We start from the raw sequence: 21,071 nt of genomic DNA, 5'->3' as shown, positions 1-21,071 counted from the left end.
CTTGGTGAGCACATGTGAGTGACGGTGACTTGGCCTGTTGATTGTGGACAGCGCGATTTGAATGGGGACCGGCGCGGAGGTGTAAAGGCTCATTCATAGTCTGGATTTTCGGTGGTGAGGTGACCACCGCTCCGGTGTTGAGGTGACCACCGCTCCGGTGGTGAGGTGACCACCGGAGCTGAAATAACGTTGAGCGGTGGTGAGTAAAAACAGAGAGAAGGGCTGGAGCGGTGGCGGTAGTGTGACGTCGTGACGTCATGTTGTAGTTCGGTGGTCACTTCACCACCGAAAATCCAGACTATGAATAACACTTAAGGAGTGATGTCAGAGGCAGTGTGCAGTGGTCTATGCGTGTTCCGCCTGGCGAGTTTTCCAGTATATATAGAGGGATATACAGTATATCCCTAAAGAATTAACCTCAGAGACAGACCGAGAATGCTCAGCCAAAATGGTAGATCTACAAGTGCAACAATGTGTCACAACAACAAATTGTGTTTTTGGAGAAGAGATTTGGTGTAGAGGCAAAAAAATTATTGTGCCTTGGAGACCACGGTCAACTACTGTACGACGTGTACGTGTAGGGCTTAAGTAGTTAACAGAGAGAGAGAGAGAGAGAGAGAGAGAGAGAGAACCCTCCTTTTTTATACTGTAGCACTAGCACCATTGTTTGCTTGCAGTTGTTAGCATGGGTGTCCTCAGTTGATACGGGTATTGTCAGTTTTAGCTACTGAGTTGATGAATCGCACCATATAACCCTGAAAGTCTCAGTTCCATGTTCAACCCACACAGTTACACACAGCCTATGAAATCCCTCACTCCTGCAGTGTTCATATCCTGCTCTTCCTGCTGAGCTATGCAGGGACACAAACAGCTGAGGGAAGACAGAATACAGATAGGCCTACCATATGTTTGAGGACAATAACAAAAAGGGGAAAGAGCAATAAAGAGGAGTGAAGGTGATAGCAGAGGAAATCTAGGTTGGTAAAGGTAAAACAGCAACAACCTAACTGTTGAGCTGTAGGTAAAATAAAAAAGCTGCATAAAATAACCTGTTCCTTTTTGTTAACGGGAAGCTAGAACACATGCCAGGGGACTTCCAAGGATATTAGCATGCTCGGTTCTGTTTGGCATGCAGTGCTAGTGAAAGAATATGAATAATGTGCCAAACCCCTTTGATTTACTGTACAGTACAGACTCCAACCCTTATACAGAGCCATATCTGCCCACTTCATTCTAGATCAAATATGGAGACCATCACTGTTTTTGACATGCTGCATATAGATGGAAAGTTCCCATTAAGCCAATGGCAGGAAGGTCAATTATTACCTCAATATTCAGCTATATTTCAGAGGCAGTTCAGTGTTTAATTATTGTGTTGAATTATTTTTATTTTCTAAAGGAGGGCAGGTGGAAACCCGCAGGTGGATTATCAATCAACATTCTGACAGATGTTGTTAAAATGACTTAATAACAATCCTCAGGGATCAAGTTAATTCCTTAATTATTTTTCTTGGATATTGCCTTATGACAGTATTTATTGAAAAGCATGACCATGCAAAAAAGTAAAATACGTAAAATATGTTTTTTTCTGCTTGCAGTTATCATTATTGTTTATTATGCAAATATGATCTTTACAGAAGTGCCCAAGGATAATAAAAGTCACTCAACTAATGATCATGTACTGTACACTGTCAATTCAAGTGAGAAAAAGACCAAACTAAATGCAATATTGCTGCATTTCACAACCATTTCATATAACAAATTCCCAACTGTGTTTTTACTGAGGCTTCTGTCTCACACAGTATATTAATTGCCATTAAGAGCCTAGGAATGTCTTGGCATTCTGTCAAGAATCATTATGTTATAGTGATTAACTCTAATAACTGGAGTCTTAATTTTCTTCTTTAATTTTGACCATGTCATGAAGATATTCTTACAGTATTATCCATAAACCTCTACAATCTGTACACTATATTAAAAAAAAGCCTGCTACATGTGCCTCAACAGTGATAAATGAATGTTTGAGTGAGACAAAACAAATAAACAATAAAAGGAAAACCTACAGTATATAGCAAGGTGCTCGCAAGGGAAATGTATACTTAATGAAACAGATTTTCAACTGAAAAAGCAACAGCTTTTGAATGGTATTTTCAATTATGTCATAGACATCCACTATTTCAGTGCAGTACAGGGCATGGTATAATCTTGTTTGGTGTATACCTTAAATTTCCGTACTCCATTGTAGGTCTGTCAGATTCTTTTTCATAGTTCAGGGGACAAGTAGAGGTTAGGACATGTCCAACCCAGCAGCTCACCTTAAACAGACTGTGTAGAACCTGAAGCCCCCACAAGGAGACAACTCTAGTCTGACCTCTACTCCCCAAGACAACATGTGAAGATCTCACATCAAGCCCAGACCACTGCAGTGACGGGCATACAGTATTATAGCGTGCGCGTGCGTGCGTGCGGCGTGCATGCGAATAGAATACATGGCTGAGCAGGAGCCCAGTGCAGATTTAGCATCTCTCAGCAGGCTGTCTTTGGGGAAGAATTACTGTAATATGGGGCACTGCGTGTAGGCATCCACATGGGTGCGCTCATTCATCCATGTAGACGCATGCATTTGTGTGCACACGCACGCATGCACACGTGTGTTTGTGTGTGTGTGTGCATCTTTTTTGTCATGCACATTTTCAGTAGGGATGCATTACGTACCAAGAGAGTATGCTGACCTTGGCATACTCGAGATTACATCCCAGCAGTGCTTCCTGCCTGCCTCCTTCCTCTGCCTCCTCTCCCCATGCAGTTCTCCCCCTCTTCCAAAATCCTCCTCCTGGAACTGCTCTACTCCCCACACAGAGGAGGAGAGCCAAAATGATCCAGGCGCGCCAAGCGGAAAAAGCTGCAACGTCTCCCACCCTTCACCCCTCTAAAATGTCACACTAGGCTTGGATTAACACGGACAGCTCTTACCTGTTCTTGGACTGGAGGCAGCAGCCCTCGATGCAGGTCGTTAAAAAGGGACAGAAACTCAACGTGGCTGGTTGTGGTTGACCTCTGTCATCGGTATTTCAGCTGGGTTTCACAGGATCAGGGATCACATATTATCACAAAATGTGTCTGTCATTGTGTCAAAAAGGCATAATGATTTCAGAGAACAGCTGACTTTTGCTTTTCCTCTATTCGTTATTTTCCCCTTGACTTGAATCACTATTTGCTGAAATGTAACATATTATATGTTCATGAGAATTAAAAAAAGAAATTATAAAGAGAGGTAGAATGTCAATTGTGGTAGATGAACGTAAAGATAACTAGCTATAGTGTCAGTAATTTGAAAACTATTTACCATAAGGAGTTCAATATTTCAGTCCTTGCATAGAATGTTTTAATGCAGCAGATGACTGGGCAGTGCTTTGGCTATTGTTACAATGTGGAATATTGCCAGTAGAAAACCTGCTTCAAGTTGATAATAATATCCATGTATATCCATATACATTATACCTCTGCCAGTAAACCTACAAGGATTCAGGGATCCGATCTCAACTGAAATGTCAACATCCATCCAACCATCAATTCATCACTATGTAGGTAGACAGTCACGTGGCAGTTCATTTATAAAGTTCCAGTTCCAGAACAAACTTCTGTTAAGTCTCCCTTAAAACGGTTTGATCAGCTGAACCATGTTGAGAGTTAAATAAAGTGAAATGAACCGTTTAAAAAAAATATGAATTGTAAAGTTCCAAGTTGGAACAGATTAAATGCATACCAAGTTTTTCTAGACATTACTAAACCATTCAGAATTTGTCTGTGAAGCTTACAATTTCCACTTTAGATGTCTTCTGCTGGCACAAAACTCTACTAACAGTGAAATGTTTCCATTTGTCCAGAATTAAAAAAGCACGTTGGCTACCAGTGTGTGCAGCCACCTTGTCTCTTGAAGACTATCTTAAAGCTGGAGTGCCACGATTTTTTTCCACCCTAAAACATAATCATCAGGTATTATTACAATATAAGGGGGAAGAACTTATTCCAAAAAGTGTACAGTATTTGTTAAAATCATGCTTTTATGTGGACATGCCCACCAGTTCATTAAGTATGCCTGGTTTGCCTGGTGGGTGGTGATGGGTGGTGATCCACCTGAACTGAAGCCGCACCCACAGCTGTAGTTGTATGATAAAGAGGGAGGGGTTAGGGGAGGGGCTGATAGTGTGGTGTCACTATATTACTGTTTATTTAATTGGCCCGTTTGACTGTCAACGGTTCAGCCTCCAGGAAGAAACCCTAAATACAAAGTTAATACACCATTGCACATAAAAACAACTCCAGGGTGTCTAATGAAGTACTGTCACCTCATAGACACATGAAAAACTGGAAAAATACAAAAGATTTGGCACTCCATATTTAAAGGGTAACCATACCTAAATCTGTGTGAAACCTGACCTTCATCTCTGAAAATCAGGATTCTGAACTGGCCAACATACAATGAAACTGCACCGCCGACTGCTCGGTAGGGCGGTTCTTGTATTCTTGTATTTGATTTATTCGAATAAGGGGTTAGAAATACGTTTACTTACTTACGCCTGACACCCCTACTGGGGTATAGGCCGTCGACAGGGTTAGGGTTAGACATAATTTAGCTGAGGTTACGTTTAGGAATAGGCTTAGATTTTGGCACCATTTTACTGAGATTACGTTTACAGTTGGTATATACAAGGTTCTACCGTTCTGCCGGATTAACGCCAGATGGGACTGTGTTTTGGGACGAGTGTTCTGGTATTCATGAAAATGATATATGTATGAATAACAGGGCCGTGCAGAGAGCACTGAGGGGGCAGGGGCTCAAACCCCAGAAAAGGGCACATGTGTGTGCACGCCGATTTTTGGGGGTGGTCTTTTCGTGGGGTCCGTCCCTTGTGCCATTTCATGTCATTGGACATTAAAATAAGCAATACGTTCTCATTAGTCTGAAACTAAAACTGACGTATAGTTAATTATCATTACTTGTCAAATATTTGTCTTGAATATTTGTCTCCACACAAGCCCTTATTGCCCCCCACATAAGCCCTTATTGGCCATCCACATAAGCCCAAATTGGCCCCCCACACAAGCCCTTATTGGCCCTCCACACAAGCCCTTATTGGCCCTCCACATAAGCCCATATTGGCCCTCCACACAAGCCCTTATTGGCCCTCCACACAAGCCCTTATTGGCCCCCACATAAGCCCTTATTTTCCCCCCACATAAGCCCTTATTGGCCCTCCACATAAGCCCTTATTGGCCCCCACATAAGCCCTTATTGGCCCCCCACATACTGTAAGCCCTTATTTGCCCCCCACATAAGCCCTTATTGGCACTCCACATAAGCCCTATTTGGCCCCCAAGCCCTATTTGGCCCCCCACATAAGCCCTTATTTGCCCCCCACATAAGCCCTTATTGGCACTCCACATAAGCCCTATTTGGCCCCCCACATAAGCCCTTATTTGCCCCCCACATAAGCCCTTATTGGCACTCCACATAAGCCCTATTTGGCCCCCCACATAAGCCCTTATTGGCACTCCACATAAGCCCTATTTGGCCCCCCACATAAGCCCTTATTTGCCTCCCACATAAGCCCTTATTTGGCCCCCACACAAGCCCTTATTGTCTCAAGCCCCCCTACCCCCCCCTCTGCACGTGCCTGATGAATAAACAAACAAACAAATAAATAAATAAAGTTTGAGTACTGATGGAAGATTCATATTGGTAAAAATGAGGCAAGTTTCCTCTATGCTGACACAGAAATAGTTTTTCAGATCTCATGGAATTAAGTGTAATATTTTGATGTAATACTGTGTGTTCTTGTGCCAACTGTTCCCTCTTTTTTTGTTGTTTCAGAGTGAATCTGTGTTGGCCGCTATCCTACCTATCATCATACACCAACTACATCTCTTGACCATGTTGTGATTATGGTAAGCTGGTCCTTTATATTTCAACTAACATGGCATTAGCTTCTGAGGGGGGAGAAGTGTTAAAATAGTGCAATACATTTCCTTTAACAATTCCAAATGGTATTATAAATAGTCCTCAGTGATTACAAGGAACTGTGGTGCTGTGGTGGAACTGTGGAACTGGGCTTATTGATATTCTTATCGTCGCGTATAGCGGATCTGTGAAAGTACACTCAGTATAGGCTACGGCACCATTGATTCCAAAAACAGCAGATCTACAAGCTTTATAGACTTCCAGATGTATGCTTCTAACAAACATATTGATAGTGGTATTGATTAGGACCCGGCCTGTTAAGCATTATCAATAAGGGTATCAATATAAACACAAATTATCCCCATCCCGAGTTATCACCATGTACCTTAGCAAAACAAAGAATATCCATGTGTTATGTGGCGTAGAAATTATTCTCAGAAAAGCTAGCAAAAATAAAGGAGAAAAATAATTGTTAATCGTAACCTTTGGTAACTCTCTTCAAAGTAACATAACCAGCCTGATCTATCTATACACTTCTTTGTTGATTACAGTAAACCCTAATTTATCTCTCTTCACTTTTACTGAACCTCACTGTCAAAAAAAAGACATTTGAACACACTGAAACACTGACATTGAGGAAGCGTCTTGCATTTTCCAATTGCATCCATTTCTCATCTTGAAGATGTTAGTTCTCTAGGCCTGCACTCACCCACAGGTGCATGGGAAGTGGGTGAATCAGTGGGTGGCTTTTCAAAATAGGCCCACATGCTGTTCTTTTCGCCTTCAAATACAGTATGTATGCGAGCAGTGGGAGCATATTCAGAAATAACACTGCTGCCTTTGACACATCCTAGGCAAGTCAGCATTAAGAAATGACGTGATAAAATTCGAATACATAGGTGTTACTTAACTTACTTGGCATGGAGTTTTTGTGTTTTCTGTTTGGATGGTCATGTGCATGAATCTACTGTATATATAATGGAAGCTTAGCTCATTTGCATACAAATCAGATGCCTACACTTGGTTTGGCACATGTGAATGGGTGCTAATATGCAACAAAGATAGAAGTCTGAGTTATACCTGCCTGAGTGTGAAGATCTGTTATTGTTGGTGTGCACAACCAGATATAAATCAGGCATACTGTCACCAACTATACTTTAGAGTAGTTATAGTTTAGAGTTTTTTTTATTATAGTTTAGTTTTAGTTAGTTTTGACTTATTATTTTCTAATTCAATTAGTTTTAGTTTTAGAGCGGGTCAATTGTTGTCATAACACTTAGTTCTAGTTTAGTTTTTATAATTTTTTCCCTTTCCCTTTTCAATCATGCACCTGACGAATATGTTAGGTGCAGGATTGAAAAGGGCCAGAGTAAGTATTGTGTAATAAAAACTCTAGGGCATTTTGTCTATCATTTCAGTTAGTTTTGTAAACACACAATACAGTATCAGTTAGTTATTGTTATTCGTTTCCTTTTCTAGTTTATATATAGTTCAGTTAACGGGGGAAAAAAAGTAATCTTATTTTTTTGTTAGTTTTAGACTAAGAGTTAACTATAATAACCTTGGACCAACTAAAGGCTTTTGTGAATGCATAGCTTGAATAGTCTGCCTATATCTCAAAGCACTCGTTCCCCGACTACGTTTAACTTCATTACTGCTGCTAGGTGGTAGCATAAGCACACATAACGTATGCCACACGTCTGCTCTCACTCTACGCTCCTTGTTTAATGTCCGGGTTATTCAGGGAGGTGGGGGCTGTTGTTGTGAGCACAGTCATCGTTAGCAGTAGCTCATACCCCTTAGGTCTCGTTACAAGCAGTAGCATTTGCGCAGAAATACAAACTCACAAATGATTTACGATCGCCGGGATGCGCGACGGCTCACCATGGACAGCGCTCGAAGCTTTAGAGATACAGCGCTTTGAAAATCCTGTTATAATGGAGGCTCAATGGAGCTGGATTTAAAAATCCCATAGCTGGTGGTAGGGTGGCCGCCTGCAAGACCTCAGAAAGGAGGACACTTTTGCAGGGCTCGCTCCCCCGACCCCCCCCCCCCCACCCATATATTAATATTATTACTACTACTATTGCACCTGATTTTCACCACCATCATCTCCAGCATTATGTCCACAGAGAACATATATTTGCTAATTAAATTAACCTAGGCAGGGTATAGGGTACCACAAATGCCATTCATTTTATAATCAATTTATTTTGTGTTTAGATATGTTTTATGTTTAATCTCTTTCTTGTGGGTTTTTTTATACAGTTTTATGGTCATCGGTGTGGGACATAGTATGATGCCAGTAGTAGTGCACAGTGCTTTAGCCTCCCTTTCTTTATGATGTCGAGTTCCTTGCTCCATTGCTCATTAAATGAAGTTTTTCATTTCGGCATATTTGGTTTATTTATCTCATTAACTATACTAAAGTGATTGTGAGAGCGCAACAAACAAACCGACCATCCCACTGGCAGTGTTGCCAGGTTTTGGAAGAGAACCAAGCAATCATGTCTATGAAAACAAGCCAAAAGAAGCCTATTATATAAAACAAGCCCAAAGTCGCTTATAATTAAGCGGACATGGCAACACTCCGAACGTCTCCACTCGCCTCTCTCTTTTTAAGACAGTGTGGCCGGCTCGCTGCGGAGCTGAGCAGCGCTGCAGAGATTTTAATACCCAGGCAGACGACGTAAATGACAGTAAATGACACAAGCACTGTATATCACAAAGAAACGGACAATTATGTGTCCGGCCAGAGGATGAGGTGGGAGGAGGACAGGTGGGTCTAAAACCGGACTGTCCGGCGTGAAACCGGGCGTCTGGCCACCCTAGCTGGTGGGGACGGAGGCTCTCCATAGTAACCGGAGCAATGCTAAAAGGTAAATTGACAGTTGCCGCTTTCATATATGGAGTATACGGTTGTCTACGAACATGTACGTAGTTAGCACCTTTAGTACCTTTAGCTACGATTATAAGCTTAGATAGCAGCGAAAAAGTTAAGGTCACGTTTAGTCCCAGCCTGCCGCCCATAGACTACCATTCATAAGAGCTCTTATTCTATGATGATGATTATCAATCATTTCTGGGGAACTGGCACTTTAGTTTTCTTCAGCAAATTGTTGTTTTTTTTCCTTTATTTAACCAGTAAAAACACATTGAGACTGCGTCTCTTTTACAAGTGGGAACTGGCCAGAAATAAAATTACACTTCAATACTACATTGTACATGTCACATTATAGAACAGCAAATAAAACATCCATGATACACCTCAAAGTATCTGTGCTAGAATGAGATGATGTATGATGATACGAGTGTCCCTCACTTCACACGGGGTATGATTTTTACGTGATCCCACTTCGCAAATAATGTCAACGTGCATCACAGCGTATTACAAAGCCTGCCATAGTGGTTGACACAACAAATCAGTTTGCTGTTCAATAGCAAGACTCTGGAAATGGAGGCACAAACACTTCTGGCCCCGGGGCTAAGCAGAGGGACACAGGAGGTTGGTCAGGGTGAACACAGCCTGGGGGAGAGAGTGACGACCCAGATTCATTAAAGCCTTTCCTCTGGTACAAATCCTCACCATTGTGCTAAACACGATAACAGAGGAGCAGAGGTTACACCAGCCACTGTGCCCATTCAGGGGTACCAGATTGCACTGGTGGGGAGGATGAGTACAGGCATTGCACAGTGCGGTGCAACAGAAACCTCTCAGGCACAACCAATTATTACTAGAACCTCTGGTATATATATATATATATATATATATATATATAGTAGTGATGTGCTTTGGCTTACAGGTTTACAGGTTTCAACACAGTTCAATTTCCAACTTTGGCTGTTTGTAAAAGCACTATTTTCCATACTTTGTCAACTGATTCCATTTCAGGACACCAATCGGGTTCTCACATTATCAGTGGCGTGCACAGATAGACACTAGAGGGTGCTAGAGCACCACCCCCTGCCCTTTTGCAATGTGCCCTTTTGAAAAAAACAAAACAAAAATGTAGGCCCCAAAATCTATAAATCTCACACTATTAAGGCAAACCGGCGCAAGGTGCCCTTTTTTCCTGCCTCTCTACATGTCTGTGCACGCCACTGCACATTAAGCTGGCCTATCTTATACTGTCCTATTGACCAGCTAAAAGCACACAAAGCATTTGCCAAGTCTAAAGATGGTTTCATGCCCAACCATGCCGGTAACACTATTATAGGTACTGTACAGTATGCCCATTGCCCGGTCACAATAATTGAGCTCCATGCAGACATGCCCAGGCAGACATATTATTATACTTAGATCCAGTATTCCATAAATGTAGTCTGTATTTAATATATCTGGACAATTAATAAATCGCACAACCCCAGAACATTGTCATCACATGCTGCAGACAGACAGAAAGTTGGAGCATGCTCCAACTTTAGCATGCCTATCCTGCTGCGTAGATTTGCGATCTACAGAGCGCTGAGCGCACCTTTTTATGATCATGTTGGAGACCAGTTTATCAAAGACAGAAAGGAAATATGTTTAGGTGGTTTATGGGCATCTTTCTTATAGAAAGCCGATAGCTCTGAGGAGAATGACAAAATGGAAGGCAGGTGACGCCGTTAAACAGTATAGATACCACTGTTATTGGTTGCGTACCGACAGTAAAAAGTGATCTACGGCAACAGTAGCTTTTCAGACAGCTTGTGAGCCTTACAAGACTTATAAAATTCACTGGCAGAACTGGAGGAGGGCTAGTAATTTATCTCAACCTCCTACCTCTAAAACACCTCTTCCTATGTTATTCCTGCTATCTTGGATGGTTGGGTGTAGATTTGTATCCAAGCAAGTGTATCCATTCACCATTACACAGATCCGATGTGCTATTAACCGAGGCTGTATAGCAACACCTGATACGCTTGGATATTAGAAGAAATGGTAAAAATACTGTAAAAAATGCCTCCTAGGTTATAATGTGGCGACGATCCCCCCCCCCCCCCCCCCCTTTATCGATTAGTTTTATTAATCAGGCCCATGACACCTCCAGACTGCTCAGCTTTGAAGGCCAATTATCACAGTTGCCTGTGTCAGAGCTACTTTACCATACTAAACACATGCCTTATATTATGCTCCAAAATAGCATATCAATAATATCACAATGTGTCATTACTCTTATGGCAAGGTATAAATCAGGCATAAATATCATTTGGGCATAACATCTCAAAAAACATTAAAACTATGCAAAGGTTAGTAACTACTATGTTTTAATGCAGTAATTGAGTTAGAAACTATGGCACTTTTGAGAGCAGTAGCTATTAACAGTAACAGTAGCCTATATACAAAGTATATAGTTAAAGCAATTTCCCCAACACTGATGCTTCCTAAGTCGTGTACCCGTGAACGGGAGGGAAGCTGTTCAACTTCTACATCAATTAACTTGTGTAACTCGTTGATTGGGAAAGTGGGCCAAAAAGGGCCTGTCAATTATAAGTGAATATAATTTTTGGTGGGTAGACTAGATCTTGTTGAGCTGGTCATTTTGAAAGTAGCTCTCAAGTAAAAAAAAAAAAGTGTAGGCACTCCTGGTTTACAGTATAGTTTAGCTGCTTGGTTGATTGAATACTGTAAAAATGTAAACGGCACAAATCCATCCATTTCTGGTATAATTTTGACATTTTTATACTGTACATCACAATCTACTGTAGCTCTCTGTAAGTGGCTAATCATACTGTATCTGCTGTATTTGTGCCTTCTTAATGCATCGCTCCTGGTAATATTAGCAATGCCTGTCTCCTAATTAACATTGTTGTTAATTAGCCGATCTGGCTGAGTCCTACATCCTTTGCCATGTCGGCGCTGATTGCTGAAGGGGAACTCAGCAGGGTGGCTAAACACAGTCTCTAACCTCGCCACTGCTTACCCACTTGAACCATAGCTTCTTTATGGCCTCTCTTCCTCTCAATATCCAGTACTTCCTTCGTAATTCGGCGAAGACTCGTTCTGTGCCTGGGTGTCCGAGGTTTTTATCGTGTTCGGCGAGGATGAGCTTGGTATATGGGTGAGAGGGGGATAGAATGGGATGGGTCGCTTCGTAATCGAGGTTGTGGCATCTGCGGAGCCTTCCTCCTACCCTTAGGAGGGGGGGGGGGGGGGGGGGGGGGGGGGGGGGGAACGAGTGTGTCACATAAAGATCTCTGGGGAATCTGTATCTCTGGGGTCAACAAAGTACTGTTTTTTTTTCTCTTTTTTTAAGGGGTTAAGATGGTGGTTAATATAGTCTCAGACACCAGTGATAATCTGTGCAGAAGACCCTCACGTTAATCAGTCAGCCTTGTTTTTCCAGGCACATCAAACGCATTATAGGAAGAACATGTGTTAATTAATGTTATCAATGTGTAGATACTGTACAGTATAGTAGCATTACTCATTGCACAAGGACAACGTGTACAACACCATACAACAGTTCCTTTATTGTGCTAAAACATGGGTGATTTTCACCCGGACGATTATATTTTTACAATTTTCATAATGTTGCTGATGTCTGAGGTGGGTGGGTCTTTCAGTACTAGTGATAGTGATAGTGTGATAGAGAAAAATCCCATACACCCATAATGGACTTTATTTATTTATTTTTTCACTGGACCATTCTCATTCTCATGTCTTAGGAATGGGCGGACCAAAGGAGAAGTTACCAACTATTATTATTTTTTATATTAAAAAAATAATATGCACGTTTGTCATGATAGCCCCCCCCCCCCCCCCCCCCATGTAATCAATTTTTAGTTTTTTTGCGAAAAGTCATGATAAAATATTAAAGAAGACTACCTCAAGTTGCCATGTATTGCTGTACTGCAATATATTTTGATGAGAAATATTTTTGATGGAAATTTTATATTGGGTAAAATATACCCGTGTTTAGTGATGGTGTAACAAAAAAATATGTTTAGTGTTCTAAACAAGTATGCAGACACTGCTCTTTCAATTATATTGATAGACGGAACAAACAGTTATTTTCAGGTGAAAGCTATAATTTCCAGATATTTAGCAATTAATTAGGCAAATTTATTTTTCTGGTATTATTGCAGAAAGATTCGGAGAGTTTATTTGAATATCCAAAGTACAAAGATGGCTATGGAATAAAAATAAATAAGTGGATTTACATAAGTGGATAAATGGGTTTTGATGTTTATACAAGTGACTGGTAAGATCAATGTCGGCATGTAATGGAGAGGGAGGGTTCTTGGGAGGGAAATCTGAGAGGTGGTGACCCCGATCCAGGCAGACACCTTTATTTTTCCCCATAGAGATTTCAAAATAATTAATTATATTATATACCAATTTCTTTTTTTGTATAAATTATTTAATAACTAGCCCTTACCAGTTGTGAGATATTGCCCCCCCCCCCCCCCTTGTGGCCGCAGGGGGTATTGCACCCTGGGTGCGTTTTTGCATTTTCTATTCACTAATAAATTCATTATTAATCATTAATGTGTAAAATCGAAAAAAGGGCTTCGTTAAGACCTCCATATTATTATGGTCAATGCCTGTGTGAAAGTGGGGGAGTGATTGGTACAGGCAGTGAGGAGATACGGCTGTGTTTCTGACAGACACACACACATTCAGACAGACATTGTCAGAAGTATTATTATAAATGTCCTTCTGTGTAAAGGGTATTTATTATAGTATAATATAGGCCTGCTGTAATATATTTGATTGATGATTCACCAGGAGCCTAAATGGCTTGATTCTAGGCTTAAAATAAATAATATCTGAATGGGGTCTGGATGTGTGGAACCAGAAAATGGACACCACTGCTACTGTATGCCCTATTGCTTGAGCTGGTAGGAGCAGCAGAAGCAAGCTTCTCTGCTCAGCTCCACCCCCTAAAGCCTGTCTAACACTACCCATGCCACCTCCACCTTCTGCAAACCCCCACCTCCACCCACTCTTACTTGTCTCCCTTTCTCAGTCTCACCTCTCTCACACACCAAAATGGGTCTTGAAAATAAAAAAGGACAGCAAACATTTGTCTTGTAACCATTGTGTAGTCCAAAATCCCCTTTCTGTAATAACAAATTATTTCTCATTCTTTGCAAAGATCAAACCTAGTATGTGTCTACCTGTTTTGAAAACCACCATTTTCATGGCCAAGAAACATTTGTAATCCTGTCTTTCATAAATCATTGTCTGGAGCAACCCATTTTAAGGCGTAATCCAGTAAACATTGCCTCCACCTTCTTACGGTATACACTATCTACATCAACACTCCAAAACAAAAACACCCTTATCCTTTTGCAACATGTACTAGAATAGACAGAAAATGTGTTTTGTGTGTGTGTGTGTGTGTGTGTGTGTGTGTGTGTGTGTGTGTGTGTGTGTGTGTGTGCGTGTGCGTGGTCTAGTGGAAATCATAAATTAACCTTGAATAGTTATGATGGGCCATAATTCAAATACGAAAACACACAAACAACACCCCCAACCGGAGTTAAGATGCATTTTTCATCTTTGCTAATCCAGTCTTTGGCAGTCAGTGTGTTTTGAGTACATGATACAAACACGATAGAAACACAGAAGCAAAAGTGACTGAGCTGGTATTGTGTCACAATTCGTCATGAGAACTCCACAAGGTTTATTTCAGGATGTTGTGATTACACGCAAAGGTTAATACACAAAGGAAAGGAGCCGCATATAGTGTATGCATTATGTACGCATATGCGATAGTAGATTAGTGTAAGAATGTTTACCCATGCTTACCACGCTGCCAGACAGCTGTAGTTGCTCATTAATGTTGAATTAACTCAATCTTAGATTGTTTTAGTGCGCTGGAACACTTCTTATATTAAGTATACTTAACATACTAAGGCAAAGTGACTGTTTTGTAAACACATTTGTAAAAGGGACATTCTGTCCTTGCACTGGATTTCTCCACTATGTACCCTATCAGCTCTCTCTCTCTCTCTCTCTCTCTCTAAATATCTGGAGACATCGTCAACCATGGGGGTGAGTGACCAAGGACATGCCGCTATATGTTGGTCGTCTCCTTTTCCTCAATAAGCCTGACTCTCCAATTTCCTACAATTAGGACACCCCCATGGATGTACTGTACATACAGTACTGTGTGTACTGTATGGAAATCATATAGCCATTTTTCTCTGTTTCTGAGGATCGAGCAGAACGATGCCATGACACCACAAGCACCCATTTTGATGTCAGACATCCGAAGCGGTGGCACTTCCGATCCCCCATCAAGCTCTTTCCAAACATTCTGTGACAGGCCCCACTTCCCCCACCTACTGCAAACCCCCACCTAAAACCCACTCGTACTTGTCTCCCTTTCACTCACGTTCAATTACTGCAGCAAATCCTCACTCCCACCACCACTGCGGCCGTAGTAGCTCCCACTAACAGTGCCACTTCCACACCGCCGCTGTTCCAGTCACTTTATCTCTAGCCTCATGTTGCCAGATGATCACAGATCTCCAACTACCTCAAAAGTCTGTGTAGTTGCTATAGGGGAGTGTACGTATATATTCCGAATTCCGATGTGTTCCCAACGGCTAACCCCTAACCCCGATGGCTGCCAACAAACATTATGGCCTACTGCTTTGGAACCCAAGTTGTTTCCATCCAGTTTTAGAAACGACATGAATTTAGAAGTCATCAGACAGACATATCGGTAGGCGGCGGTCTCTGATCCTCTGGCAGCGCAAGACTTCTTGATACCAGCCACAGCTAGGCTTCACACACACACACTCACAGACACACACACACACACACACACACACACACACACAGGTATTACTTGGAGTGTGTTTGTAGAGCGGAGGGCGGAGGGGCCTGTTGTGTTAATGGAGGTGTGCTCACATGCGCTGTACGGACAACACACATCCAGGCACACCAGGCCCGGCGCCACGGGGGGGCAAAGGGGGTATTTGCCCCCCTAAATCAACCTCTTTGCCCCCTTAGATCAAATAGTTACAGACAAAACAATGGTACATTTCCAGGCATTCAATTAAATTCCATTGCTTGAAAGCCCTCTATAGATATGCAAATGTGGCGCATTGTCTTCATGTCCAATACCTGCCCCCGATTGCCCCCGATTGCCCCCTCTGTCATTTCATCCTGGCGCCGGGCCTGAGGCACACCCATGCACAAACACCCCCACCCCACCCCCGCATGCACACACACACACACACACACACACACACACACACACACACACACACACACACACACACACACAAACTTTTGGTTTGCAGTCATCTCCATTTATTTTTTTACTCTGGCAGTGCATTGCTTTTGTACGTTAAACCGCATGTGTAATAATCTAGCCTCATAAACAGTACAATCCTCATTGTTACTTTAGTTACCATAACATTTTGGAATCTGAGCCAGGGAAGATGGTGTTCTCATTTAATATACTGTAGTTTTGATTGTTGTTTTAGCAGATTTCTTATTAGCAAACATGAGCAGAGCACAAAGGACATACAGATAAGAAAATCTATGAACAGTGAACACACAAAGGAAGTAACACAGTAAAACAAACAGAGTGGTGCTGAGAAAATATCATCCTTTAATCAATCACAGTGATTGATTACAGATAACTCTGAACATATTCCTTGTTGCATGGCATGGTTCATCAGAGGACACAATGAGACGAACACACTGCATCTTATTTTAGCATGGTGCTGTGTTGTTATCAATCATAACATTTCCAGCATTACTCATGAATTTTTGTCGACTCGTTAATCATCCCACAGGAGAGCAGAAATGAAAGCTGGGAAAGTTAAAGGACCATACCAATGGTCTGGCATGTTTAATAATCCAATGACTACAACTCATGGTATATGCCAGTGCTTCTCCCCCAGGGACTCGCTGAGGAGTTCCAGGGGGGGGGTCCCCCAGCTAAATGATAGTTATGAAAAAAAAACTCATAGAGAGTGTATACAATTTTGTACAATCTTTGAGTTAGAGACCTAGCGGGTCCTTTTGGTTCCATTTGTACACTCTCAGAGTTAAATTAACGTTGATTTTACAATATAAATTGGGGTCCCAGAGATAGAAATGTCATTAAATGGGGGTCCGTAGCCTAATTCAGGTCAAACTGGGGGTCCTTGAAATGAAAATGGTTGAGAATAACTGCTAGAGCGATAAGAATCTACTCTTATGGGTGTTCCTGGCATATCTTTTTAAATGGGGGTCCATTGGCTAATAAGTGTCAATTTGGGGGTCCTAGATATGAACAAGTTTGAGAACTAGGCCTACTGGTATACTACTACAGACCATTCCAATGCATACAAGCATACAAGATTTTGAGGAAGCCTCTATTAATTTCGGTACGCTATGAAAATCAACTTGCAGAGATTTGAAACTTGCATGATGACTGATGAGATATAACCCAACACACATCATTCCATTGCACATTTATCTATTATTATTATTGTCTCCACCAGGCCAAAGGCATGTGGGGAGAGTATGTTTTGCACTCCGTCCGTCCGTGTGTCTGTCCGTCCGTGTGTCCGTCCGTCCGTCCGTCCGTGAGCAGCTAATCTCGGCCACCGTTAACCCGGTCAATGCCAAATTTTGCACACACACTCCCTGGATGCCAACGATGAACCTCTGCCCCAAACTTTCCAGAACGGCCTGTTATAGCGCCACCAGGAGGCCGCTTTGTGCAAAACAAGTTTTTGCACAGTACACCTACAGATTTTGTCCAAACATCACGCAAATTGGTACACAGTCTCTCTAGAGCCATTCAACGAAACCGGTCTTTCAGATTTCTTAGACTCCATCCTGATTGGTTAAGATTGGCTTCCAAAATTCACAGGAGTGCTCAGTTTCAAACAAAATGCTGCAAATCATGAACAGATCGCGTGATTTCCGTGAAATTGTGCACCCACATTCCCACTAGACCGAGGACAAAATGCCACATGAACAATTTCAACTCAGCCTCAAGGTGGCGCTATAACTGGCCCAAAAGTGTTTTTAACTCTAACTGCACGGATCTGTGGATAACTTTGTAACTCCCTAGAGGCCAAGGAAAAACCTTTGCCTGGAATCTTTCACATCTGCTCTTTATAGCGCCACCAGGAGGCCGACATATGTAAAACACATTTTCTATTATTACTCCTTTACATTTTATCCAAATTTCACGCAAATCGGTACACATGATCTCCATAGTCATGTGATCAACACGGAGCGGCACCATTTCCCATCTTCCATCCTGATTGGCTAAGATTGGCTTCCAAAGCTCACACGATTCGTCCATTTCGAAAAAAGGCCACAAAACACAAACACAGTGTGCAATTTCCGTTAAATTATACACGCACATTTTCACTAGGCCGAGGACGACATGCCACAAATTTTTCCTCAAAATCAGCCTCACGGTGGCGCTATAACAGGCCAATTCCTGTTTTTAGCTATAACTGCATCGATCTGTATACAACTTATGTATGCACACATGGAAAAACATTGTACCTGCATCCCTCCAATACGAACCTCCGGCCCAAATCTTCCTCAACAGCCTGTTATAGCGCCACCATGAGGCCACAACCTGACCTGCCCTGGTGGAGACCTGTGCCGATTGGCACTTTATCTAGTTATTATTAAAGTTATGTTATTGTTCCGTTTGAATGGATGCAGAATAATTTGAAGTCTAGCCGGAAAATTGTTCCTGGAAATTACATTTGATTACATTTGATTTGAAGGCAAATGTCTGTGGCTTATGTCCGTGACTTATTAAGCACACAATGATGTTTAGCAAACATTGATTGGATTATGCAGGTAAATTCAAGTAACCTTTTAATGAGGTTTGTAATAATGTGAAATATAACAGGAACCATTAATGGGAAAATAGAGAATTTTGCACAGTATGTTTTTGCAGTAACCCCCCCCCCCCCCCCCCCCAAAAAAAAAAACACGCATGCACGCATGCAGGCAGACATCCAAATATGTTTTGTTTTATTGTTGTTTCTTGCCGTCTTTCTTCCTGTCTTGGGATGACCATGTGATGTTCTATAAGAGCAACTGTCCACTGCCAAAGGCTATGAGGATGTATGTGTCCCTAAGGTATAATTTGGGGGGTTTTGCCCTCTTCCGACAGCCTGACAATGACTCTTAGCTGCAGTAATTGAACAGTAAATCTTCCTGGGGTTTTCTTCCTTCTCTCTCCCTTCATCTCGTTGCTGTCTGCCACAAGGTATGGATGGAGCAACAATAGACATTTTAACTGCTTGTGGCTCACTGCCTCCGTGTGTGTGTGTGTGTGTGTGTGTGTGTGTGTGTGTGTGTGTGTGTGTGTGTGTGTGTGTGTGTGTGTGTGTGTGTGTGTGTGTGTGTGTGTGTGTGTGTGTGTGTGTGTGTGTGTGTGTGTGTGTGTGTGTGTGTGTGTGTGTGTGTGCACTCTAGCTATATTATATATACAGAGAGCGATAGAGAGAGAGAGACAGTGAGGGGGATGGCATTACTTTGTGACTGTAGCCCTGGGTTGTCCAGCATTTAAACACACTTAAACTCTATTGTATACCACTGTATGTGTGCCACAGAGACAGGCTATGTACTATATATCATACATTAATGAAAGTCGATATTTGCATAGGCAATCCTGGTCTGCTTTGACTCAGTAATTAGCCAACTGAACATCGCAGCATAATTGACTAGCTATGTATGTTAATTGCAAAGCTCCATAGAGCCAAGGGCTGAATCCTCCACTTCACCAGATGTGACGATTAACTCTCCTCAGCATCTCACTATTCTTTTGCTAGCCTAAATGACTAAATTCTAAAAGTCTAACAGCCCCACTAGTGGTCCCTAAAGGCTGTGCTGGTCCTTACACACAGCTGGACCAAACTGACAAACATTGTGTGACCCGTCGCATATCTCGAGAACTGTCCGACGATTAACTTCAAACTTGGTGGGAACGGCAGATTCACAGATGTGCCAAGTGGGAAGTCGTTTGGATCAGCACTTGTCTGGAATTGAATATGAATCTGAAAATCTTTATCTGTCTGTGTGTGTCCCTTGTAAGCCCATATTTCAAGTACTATGATAATGGGTATACTACACTACTGATAACGGGTAGTACTAATGGGTATTGCATAACTGGGGGGCATGAGTTCCCAACAGGCAATGTTCCCAGCACGCATTGGGATCACGCTCATAGTTCTAAGGGTGCAGTAGTCTGACAACGTGGCTTTGCGTGCGGATAGGGTCAGGGACAGGGTTAGTAATGGATCTGACCAATGTGCCGTCGGAATAATACCCCACACTTTGGCCTAGTATTAAAACAACAAAATAAACGTTAAAGTGAAAAGTACCAGATGCCATAATTAAAAAGCTACAAAGTGGCTTTAAAATAAAGAAAACAAGTGGATAAGGACGGTGCCAGGGAAAAGAATATGGGGTAACTAAAATATTTCGGGCCTTGGTAGCCCAGAAAGTGTCATGCCAATCCACCTTTGAAATGTTTATATAATCTCTATCTTGCCTGCAAGAAATGTTGGCTTACTAGAAGAAATGGAAGGCCATGGACGGGGCCATCCAATTCAGTAGAGGTCATCCTTTGAGGATTATGAAAGCTCTCAGCAAGATTAATGGCAATCTTCCCATTAGATTTCTAGACTAGAAAAAGTGCCCTTCTGGGCACAGGTATCCACCAGGAGGATAGGAGTGTGTGTGATAATTGGCAGGAGTAAATGTAAAGGAGTAATATAAACATGTTTTTGTGTGTTTGTGTGTGTGTGTGTGTGTGTGTGTGTGTGTGTGTGTGTGTGTGTGTGTGTGTGTGTGTGTGTGTGTGTGTGTGTGTGTGTGCGTGTGTGCGTGTGTGCGTGTGTGCGTGTGTGCGTGCGTGCGTGCGTGCGATGTGTGTGTGACGCGACTTGGCCTGTTGTAGCGCCACCATGACACTGATTTGAAAACTGTGAAGTGGCATTTCTTCCTCAGTCTAGTGGGAATATGCATGCAGTTTCACCACAATCGGACGCTGCGTTGAGGAGCTGTGGCGATTTGTACAAAACGGGTACAAAGTGGGCTACTCCTGAAAACTTTAGAAGCCAATGGTAGCCAATCAGGATGGATTATGACAAATCAAACAAACCCGTCTTGATCACATGACTATGGAGA

General features: G+C 42.1%; 1 protein-coding gene across 1 annotated transcript in view; it reads left to right on the top strand.

Annotated features, from left to right (window-relative positions):
• lingo2 (leucine rich repeat and Ig domain containing 2) overlaps positions 1–21,071 on the top strand; it is a 314,021-nt gene that overhangs the window by 50,027 nt on the left and 242,923 nt on the right. The window contains exon 2 of the mRNA XM_083785512.1: positions 5,876–5,949. The gene's annotated coding sequence lies outside the window, so the exon portion shown is untranslated. The remainder of the gene's footprint in view (positions 1–5,875; positions 5,950–21,071) is intronic.

Source organism: Protomyctophum parallelum (assembly GCF_964188405.1).
Source record: "Protomyctophum parallelum genome assembly, chromosome: 16".
In the NCBI taxonomy this organism is placed as follows: Eukaryota; Metazoa; Chordata; class Actinopteri; order Myctophiformes; family Myctophidae; genus Protomyctophum; species Protomyctophum parallelum.
This window is presented reverse-complemented; position numbering and strand designations above follow the sequence as displayed.